The sequence below is a fragment of the Ranitomeya imitator genome, chromosome 1 (genome assembly GCF_032444005.1).
Source record: "Ranitomeya imitator isolate aRanImi1 chromosome 1, aRanImi1.pri, whole genome shotgun sequence".
Taxonomy (NCBI): Eukaryota; Metazoa; Chordata; class Amphibia; order Anura; family Dendrobatidae; genus Ranitomeya; species Ranitomeya imitator.
Window position 1 is genome coordinate 649,434,572 of NC_091282.1, and position 9,905 is coordinate 649,444,476.

General features: G+C 45.5%; 1 non-coding gene and 1 pseudogene across 1 annotated transcript; both read left to right on the forward strand.

Annotated features, from left to right (window-relative positions):
* Window positions 1-2,600: 2,600 nt before the first annotated feature.
* Window positions 2,601-2,779, forward strand: LOC138660428 (U2 spliceosomal RNA; annotated as a pseudogene).
* A 1,181-nt stretch (window positions 2,780-3,960) lies between these two features.
* On the forward strand, window positions 3,961-4,157 carry LOC138660431 (U2 spliceosomal RNA). Its single transcript, XR_011317840.1, has one exon. It is a non-coding gene; the product is annotated as a U2 spliceosomal RNA (small nuclear RNA).
* The last annotated feature ends 5,748 nt before the right edge of the window (window positions 4,158-9,905 follow it).

The following is a 9,905-nucleotide window of genomic DNA, read 5'->3' on the forward strand; positions in this document are numbered from 1 at the left end:
TGGAGAAGAATAAGAAGTATTTGCGTTTTTTCTTTTTTTAAAGTTTTTAGGAAGAGACAGATTATGAGTGTTTTGAATGGGATGGATGAAAATGAAGTGAGTGGTGCGCACTTGTGTGAGGAAGTGGCAAAGTTTTATGATGATTTGTATGCTGTGAAATGGAGGGATGAAGGTTTGGAGGGTGAGGTGCTGAGTGTTTTGGAAAATAGTTTGAATAGGATAGAAAGGGAAAGTTTGATGGGTGATGTGACGGGTGAAGAAGTATGGAAGGTGGTGTGTAGCATTGCGTTGAATAAAACACCGGGGGAGGATGGTCTACCGGTGGAATTTTATCGTGTGATGTGGGATGTTATTGGGAAGGATTTTGTGGATGTATGTAAGTATATGTGGGCGAATGCAGAGGTGGCAAATGGTATGCGTGCAGGGGTGGTTATTGCCAAAAAAAGGTGATTTGAAAAATCTAAAAAATTGGAGGCTGATCACATTGCTAAACTGTGATTATAAAATTTATGCAAAACTTTTGGCTAACAGGATGCGTAGCGTGGTTGGGAGTGTGGTGGGTGAGGAGCAATGTTGCGCGTTGCCTGGAAGACGAATACATGGACGTTTTTGTATGTTGAGAGATTGTTTGTGGGACTGCGTGAATCGTAAGAAGGGAGTGTATGTGTTGAGTTTGGATTTTGAGAAGGCGTATGATATATTGGCGCATGGTTTTCTGTTTAGTGTGTTGGTGAAGATGGGTTTTCCTTCTGAGTTTGTAGAGAGAGTGAGAAGTTTGTATAAGAACATTTATAGTTGTGTGTTGTTGAATGGAAATGTGGGGAGGAGAGTAAATGTATTTTCGGGTGTTCGGCAGGGGTGCCCTTTGTCCCCTATCGTATTTATTTGCGCAATTGAGCCTTTGTTATGTCTGTTAAGAAAAGATAAGGTGATTCGGGGTGTGCAAGTACCGGGGGTGAGGGGAGAGAGTGGAAGATGAGTGGCTATATGGATGATGTGTGTGTGCTGTGTGATTCAGAGTGTTCGGTATGGCGTGTGAAGTTGTTGGTTTCTATTTTTTGTGGAGCATCTGCTTTTAAAGTGAATTGGGAGAAGAGTGAGTGTAAGAATTTTGGGGGGAGGAGTCTGAGCGATGATGCTGGAGTGAATGTGGTGAGTGGATCGATAAAGATTTTGGGTGTGAAATTTTCAGAGAAATTGGATAGAGAGGAAAGCTGGGTGGATGTGTGAGAGAGAGTGTAGCCTAAGTTAAATTTTTGGAGTTTGAGGGATCTTACGTTTTTTGGTAAAATTTTAGTTATTAAGATTTAAGAGTGTAGTGTTACCTATTTTTTTGTATGTTGCGATGGTTTTTCCACCAAGCTACATGTGTATTAGAAGATTAAATAGGGTTTTGTTTGTCTTTTTTGGGGGTTCATGTATGGAGCGTGCAAGGAGAGAGATTGTTATGAAGAGTTTGGATAAGGGGGGGCTGGGTTTCCCAAATTTGAATGTATTTTTTGGCGTAAATATTATGGTGTTTGTATTAGGTGTGATTAGGATGGATGGGAAGTATGCATGTATGTGTAGGTTTTTGTTTGGAAATTTCTTGTTTCGTTTGAAATGTTGTGAAAGAGATCTTAGGAGCCCAGTGGCTTTTGAGGTTCCTGTGTGGTATGTGTGGGTTTACAAATTTTTAGTGAAGTATGAACTGTGTGATGTGGATGTGAGATTGTTAGAAAAGAAGAAAGCTGTATATAAGATGATTGAGTGTAGAGAGATGGAATGTGACATTATTGTTGGACGAGCCCACAGGCTGTCCTTGCCAGATCTTAAAATGGTAAGAGGGGATGATGTGCAGAAAGTATGGAAGAAGGTACGTATGAATGGTATGACAAATAGGCACAGTGAGATTGTATGGCAGTCATTGCATGGGCTGTTGCCGGTGAGTTTCTGAAAAATCGGGGTTTAGTGAGGAATGGATGTGGTGAGAGGAGTGGATGTGGTGAGAGTGTGGTGCATTTGTTCTGGAATTGTCAGTATGCTAGAAGTGTGATTGCAGGTATGGGGCGTTTGTGTAAGGAGCTGTGTGAGGTGAATCTGTTGTCTTTTGAGCTTTTTATGTTTGGATTGGGTATGTGTGGGGAAAAGGAGAGAGTATTGTGGTTGATGATGGCATGTATAAAAGAGGTATTGTGGGATGTGAGGAATATGTATGTGTTTAAAAGGAAGGATATTGAGGTTAAAAATTGTATAAGAATCATTTTGGGAAAATTGTATTTTTGCTTTGTGTGTGATCAGAGGAGGAGAGGGGAGGTGGATGCAGAGGGAATTTGGAAAACTAAAAAGTGGAAACATTTTGTTAATGTATCTTGAGGTGTTTTTTGGTTGTTAACAATACATTTTGTTGTGTTTTCCAATGATGATGGGAATGGCGGTTACATTGAGTATGTGGCACGCTGTTTTGGGAGTTGAGTTCCATATAGTTTTGGATATCTGACTGTGGAACTTCCCATCTGAGGGAAAAAAAAAAAAAGTCAGGCCTTGGTGTGGTGAAAGTGCTAAACCATATCTGGTTATTGCTGCTCGGCCTTTTGGCTGAAATCGTCGTTGTCGTCGCCGCCGCCTCTCAAGATCAAGTGTAGCATCTGTTCTTCTCAGTTTAATATCTGATACGTCCCCTATTTGGGGACCATATATTAAATGGATTTTTAGAACAGGGAGATGGAAAAAGAGCTTGCTCTGTCCACTCCACGCATTGAGCCGTTATTGCGTTATCTCCGGGAACAGTGCACTCCTTCTCTGATCCGGCTTCCAAATACAGATTGAATTGAAATCAGCACAAGTTGTCTTCTAACCCATTATGTGAATCCTTTTCAGGGTTAAAGTTGCACATTTCAGATGCCAAATGCATTTTGCTTGATTTATCTTGACCAATTGCAACATTTTGTGTGCGCATTGTTTTGCCTATGCATGTCAAGCATTGTATTGCGTTCAATATGAAATCTATCAATTAATCAATCTCTCTGTACTGGTTGCAACCGGCGTTTGAAGATGTGGACATGTATTTGGCCTTTGTTACAGTGTTGCAAATAGACCATCTACAAAGTTAGGCCCCTTGCAATCAGTACTTAGTGCTTTAATTTAAGTAACCCATGAGTAGTTCTGCCATACATACTACATTTGTGACAGCATGATTTCTTTTGTAAAACATTGTCTCCCTCTTGTGGACCACTGACTTTTACATTTTTGGTGCGTATGTATTTAAAGAAAGGAAAAATTGTATCTGTGCTGATCTTGAATACGCTGCCTATCTTCTCCTGTGTGAGTATTCTAATGCTTTTTAGCAACCAGGTGCGCTGCCTGCATTAGATAGAATCTTCGCGCGGAACCCTCACGTGTCACAATGGGCCCTTGGCCATGGTCTGGAACCCTCATGTGTCACAATGGGCTGGAACCTTCACGTGTCACAATGTGCCCTTGGCCTATAAAAAGCAGTGCGGTGGCAGTCCTCTTCAGTCTGCTGCTGGAATAGCAGCGGGCAGCATTGTGATTGGTAGGCAGCAGGGTCTATACCCGGCATCAAAAGATCTAAGGGAAGACAGCTGCTCGCTTGTTTGTTTTTGGAATTTCCCTCTCGCACACCTCCTCCTGGCACTCAGTAGTAGTGCATATTGGAACAAAGAGGAAGGAGGGTTACAATAGGTGGGGTTAGGCAGATTAACAATGAGTGGCTCACAGCTTGAACAAACAGCAGAACTGTCATTGTGAAGGTGTCTGGTTTGCTAAAATGTCCTCCTCAGGGCAATCTTTTGCTCCATCTCCCCAAAGGGTATCAGTGTTAGGCTTTGGTGTGGCACAAGTGCGAAACGATTTCTGGTTATGGCTTCTCAGCCTTTTGGCTAGAATCAAGTGTCAGGCCTTGGTGTGGTGAAAGTGCTAAACCATATCTGGTTATTGCTGCTCGGCCTTTTGGCTGAAATCGTCGTCGTCGTCGCCGCCACCACTCAAGATCAAGTGTAGCATCTGTTCTTATCAGTTTCATATCTGATACGTCCCCTATTTGGGGACCATATATTAAATGGATTTTTAGAACAGGGAGATGGAAAAAGAGCTTGCTCTGTCCACTCCACGCATTGAGCCGTTATTGCGGTATCTCCGGGAACAGTGTACTCCTCTGATCCGGCTTCCAAATACAGATTGAATTGAAATCAGCACAAGTTGTGTTCTAACCCATTATGTGAATTCTTTTCAGGGTCAAAGTTGCACATTTCAGATGCCAAATGCATTTTGCTTGATTTATCTTGACCAATTGCAACATTTTGTGTGCGCATTGTTTTGCCTATGCATGTCAAGCATTGTGTTGCGTTCAATATGAAATCAATCAATCAATCAATCAATCTCTCTGTACTGGTTGCAACCGGCGTGTGAAGATGTGGACATGCATTTGGCCTTTGTTACAGTGTTGCAAATAGACCATCTACAAAGTTAGGCCCCTTGCTATATGTACTTAGTGCTTTAATTTAGGTAACCCATGAGTAGTTCTGCCATACATACCACATTTGTGACAGCATGATTTCTTTTGTAAAACATTGTCTCCCTCTTGTGGACCACTGACTTTTACATTTTTGGTGCGTATGTATTTAAAGAAAGGAAAAATTTTGTCTGTGCTAATCTTGAATACGCTGCCTATCTTCTCCTGTGTGAGTATTCTAATGCTTTCTAGCAACCAGGTGCACTGCCTGCATTAGATAGAATCTGCGCGCGGAACCCTCACGTGTCACAATGGGCCCTTGGCCATGGTCTGGAACCCTCACTTGTCACAATGGGCCCTTGGCCATGGTCCGGAACCCTCACGTGTCAAAATGGGCTGGAACTCTCATGTGTCACAATGGGCCCTTGGCCTATAAAAAGCAGTGCGGTGACAGTCCTCTTCAGTCTGCTGCTGGAGCAGCGGCGGGCAGCATGGTGATAGGTAGGCAGCAGGGTCTATACCCGGCATCAGGAGAGCTAAGGAAAGACTGCTGCTCGCTTGTTTGTTTTTTGATTTTCCCTCTCGCACACCTCCTCCTAGCACTCAGTAGTGCACAGTGGAACAAAGAGGGGGGAGTGTTACAATAGGTGGGGTTATGCAGATTAAAAACGAGTGGCTCACAGCTTGAACCAACAGCAGAAGTGTCACTGTGAAGGCGTCCGGGTAGCTAAAATGTCCTCCTCAGGGCAATCTTTTGCTCCATCTCCCCAAAGGGTATCAGTGTTAGGCCTTGGTGCGGCACAAGTGCGAAACGATTTCTGGTTATTGCTTCTCGGCCTTCTGGCTGCGATCTTGTGTCGCGGTCAGAGGGTGCGAGTGTTTCCTGGCAGCGTGCTGCTAATTTGCTACTGCGGTATTCGTATCAGCAGAGAAGATTGAAGACGTTCATTAAGAATACGATTCGTGTGGTCGTGGAAGATGGTGCCAAAAACAATGTGGTGTACGTGGTTCGTGACCTGCTGGAGGGAAAGGCTGGAGCTCATCGGGCTGATGTTTTCAGCGTGAATGAATTTCATAACCAAGGTACATATGATGTTAACTCTGTGAGTGAGCCTTGCTGTTTAAATGTGTTTGAGTGGCTCAGAAGTCATGATGGTGACCCATGCCTGGAGGAGCCATGCGGGTGGAGCCTCTGTTTGGGCTCATGGAAAAAGTAGTGACGGTTATTGTATATAATCCTTCTACAGAAGTAAGTCTGCTGGAGCAGTTCCTGGCTCGGTACTGCGAATATGTGAAGGGTGGAGAGAAACAGAAAAATTGTTTAGGCATTTTCAACTGTAAGTATGTGTTTCGTGTGAAACTGAAGAAAGACCCAAGTTGTTTGGGAGGTTTCACCCATCCCCCGGCGAATTTTTCAGTGGCGGGTCATAGGGGCTTTCTGACATATGCAGGGCAGCCTCTATACTGCAGGAAGTGTTTCCAATTTGGGCACTTGCAGAGCATGTGTGATAAGAATTTGGTTTGCCATAACTGCAAAAGAGAAGGCCATGCGGCTGCTCAGTGTCCGATGCCACGTGAATGTGACCGGTGTGGTAATACAGTGCACCTGTATAAGGACTGTCCATATGGTGAAGGCCAACTAGAGAGGAGGAGAGTCGGGAGGAGGAAGAAAAGAAACGTGAGGAGGAGCGGAGGCAGGAGGAGGAAAAAAAGAGAGAGGAGGAGGTCAAGAAACGGGAGGAGGAGAGGAAGCGGGAGGAAAGCAAGGCTTCTGCGCAACAAAGCGCTGAGGTAATTCCGCCTTCTATGATTGAGAGTTGGTGGGGTAGATAGCAGGAGCATAAGGAGGCTGAAAGGAGGAAGGAGGAGCTGGAGGACAAGTTATTCTGGAGAGCCGCAAAGCTTGAAGAGCGTGCAATGGTTAATAAAACTAAAAAGAAAGGAGGCCCCAGTTACCAAAGCAGAGGAGTTGGGTGTTTTGATGGATTTTGATACTTCTGGGGCGGAGGAGTTGGCTGAGTCTTTGATTCCTGAGTCTGACCCAAGAAACATTGATGTTTTTCCTCACAAGAGGAGCCTGGAGGTTGAAAGTGTCCCAGGGAGGGTGGTGGGGAAATCCGTGACTTTGAGGTTCCAGAAGGAGGAGTGCCCAAGAGGAAGGTTGGGCAGAAAAAGACGCGTCTGGAGGAGCGTATGGAGGTCAGCGGCTCTTAAAGCTGTTCGGCGCAGATGGTGGAGTAGGACAGTAGCGATACTGTTTAGTTATGTGCTATTATTTCAGTAGCTAGGTGTTTTTTTATATAGCATTTGCCTTTAAAATGTGTTTTTTTTATGTTTTTCATGTAAGTTGTGTAATGTCCTTTTTGTAGGTTGTTTTTTTTAGTATTTTTGTTTCTGTGTATGTTATTGGTTTTGTAGTCATATCACAAAATGTGAGGGTCTTTAAAAACAGGTTGCGGTGGGCAGCCATTTTGGATTTTTTTGCAACTCAAAAAGCAGGAATTTTTTTGTTTGCAGGATTGTGGATGGTGTGAAGGGGAGTGAATGGCCTTATGGTGCATCTGTGTGGTCAGGGAGTGCCTGTAATAAAAATGATGGTGTGGGTTTTTTTGTGAAGGGAAATTATGTGAGTTTGTGTGACTATATGGTGATTGAGGTTGGGAGGTGTGTGTTGGCAAATTTTGAGTTTAGAAATGTTCGTTTTTGTGTTATTAATGTGTATGCGCCTGTGGAAAAACAGGAGCGTAAAGTTTTATTTGAAAAAATTATTTTTTTTATTCCAGGAAGAGTGCCTGCTGTGATAGTGGGTGATATGAACTGTGATGTGGGAAGTATGAATGTGGATGTGTCAGGGAAAGTGTTAATGGATATGGTGAGTGATTTTGGTTTAAAGCAGAGGTCCCCAACTCCAGTCCTCAAGGCCCACCAACAGGTCACGTTTTCAGGATTTCCTTTGCATTGCACAGGTGATGCAATTATTACCTGGGCAAGACTAAGGAAATCCTGAAAACATGACCTGTTGGTGGGTCTTGAGGACTGGAGTTGGGGACCTCTGGTTTAAAGGATATGCAGCGGGCATGCAAGGTAACTCCGTTTTTAAATATGTTTTTTTCTGATATTGGGAGGGTGGCGTCTAGATTGGACTATTGTTTTGTTTCAAAAAATCTGATTCCTGTTAGTTATGCACAGGAGAGTGTGTTTTTTTCGGATCATGTGTGTATGAAGTGTGAATTGGATTTGCATGTTAATGAGGTGGCTGGGAAAGATGTGTGGAAGTTGAATGTAAGTTTGCTGGAAGGAGGGGGGGTGAGAGAGGAGTATGAAAGACATTATGTAGAGTGGTGTAGGTGCAGGAGTGATTTCAGAAATGTGTGTGAATAGTGGGATTGGGTTAAATGGAAAACCAAGAGTTTTTATTTTTAAAAACTCGGGTACAAGTGTGTGGCTGCAAAGAGAGAAAGGTTTGTGTTAGGAGTCGAGTTTCCTCTGCTGCACAGGGGGAATCTCGATCCGTGTCTGCTGCGGTCTCCCATTCTGCTTCGGCCGCAGTGGGCTCTGCTCAGTGGAGGCGCCGCTCCCAGCGTCTTGCTGGGACTGATTCTGTGCAGGGGGTTACTGCTGCCTTTTCTGGCTCTCCTGTTGTACCCTGCACTGATCTGCGGCGAGCGGGCTTCTCTGGGACTAAGTCCTTATTTGCACACACTGAGCATGCCCAGGGCAAGATCTCCCGTTGGAGATCGAGGGTCACATGCTCAGGCACTGCAGCACATCCCATTGGTCCTCTTGGCAGGTCCTGAAAGGGCAAAACTTCTGTAGCTGCTTCCTGTGCTGCAACTATATAAACTGCACATGACCGCACGGCCATGCGCTAGTACTGTCTTGATAATGTGTGTGTGTAGATGGATGTATGTCGATGGATGAAAGCTCCTAAGTATCCCTCCCTAGTGTTGTTGACTGCTCGCGGATGATAGTAGCTATCTAGCGCCCGACTAGCCATCTGCACGTAACACACATCACAGCGTCCAGTTGCTGTGTCCGCCAGTACGGCGCCGTGCGCTTCCTCTGCGCTTTCCTTACCCAAGCCTGGGTGGTTAGTGGCGTCCGTCAGTGCGGCACCGCACGCACTCTCGTGCCTTTATATTCTATTTATTAGTTTCCTTACACACCCAGTTGCGGTGTTGTGCCAGCAAGTGTCTAATCGGACTTCAATCCTGAGTAGGGGTTGAGTTCGCTGACTTCTTGCTCGCGCTCTATGTGCGGTACTGCGGTCCTGTGATGCAACAGTATCGCTTCCTTCACGCAGGGTGAAGTTAACCCATGTGTGTATACTTAGTACCGCCATATAGTCCGTCTTACTAGCAGCAGGGTCTTTACCTGCATGGTGGACCTCGGACTGCGAACGCACCTAGTTTCATATCATCTATACTTGGTGCGTTCCGCCGGTCCTTAACATAATACTAGCGCCAAGGTCTGGCTAGTAAATAGCGGACATTCAGCAATCTTGGCGGTATATCCAGCAGTTGGAGGGTAGGTTGTCGGCTCTCGAGAGCTCAACCTCAGCTGTGGATGTTACCGCAGTTGCTGTACAGGCTGCTAGCGTGGCTGCAGCAACCTTGTCCACTGCCACCCCTGTTCCGACATTATCTCGCCTCCCGTTGCTAGAAAAATTTTCTGGAGATTGCAAAACTTGTAGGGGATTCGTGAGTCAGTGCTCTATCCACCTCGAGCTCCTGGCTGCACGTTTTCCTACAGAGCGGGCTAAGGTGGGATTTATTGTCCCTCTCTTGTCGGACAGGGCGTTGGAGTGGGCTACGCCGCTGTGGGAGCGTGATGATCATGTGGTGCAGAGTGCTCCGTTGTTTCTGAGCACTCTGAAAAAGGTCTTTTTAGGACCTCAAGTCACCCATGACACAGCGCTCCAACTACTGGCATTAACTCAGGGTGAGTCCTTGGTCAGCCATTTTTCCGTCCGCTTCCGTACTTTAGCTTCTGAGCTGGAGTGGTCGGATAAAGCCCTTATCCCCATATTTTGGAGGGGCCTGGCTGATCACGTTAAGGACGCTCTGGCCACTAGGGAGATTCCTGCCACACTGGAGGAGTTAATAACTGTCTCTACTCGTATTGACCTCCGTTTTAACGAGCGGAGGTTAGAACGAGCCCAGTGTAGGCAGAGGTTTCGGCTGGCTGGCTCCCACCTTCGCCAAACCTTTGGAATCTCCAATCCAGGCATCTGAGTCACATGAGGCCTTAGAGGTGACACGAGTGGGATCCAAATCTCAGTCCGCCCGTGCACATAGGGTCCGTCATGTTTGCCAGCAGTCAGGAAATCTTGCCTCCAAGGGTCCTCAGCGGTCGGGGAAACGTCAGCGTCTAGTGGCAGTTGGAGGAGGTACACTAGACACGGCGACGTTTGCTTCAAAGTTGTCCTTCAAGGGGACAATTACCATAGGCC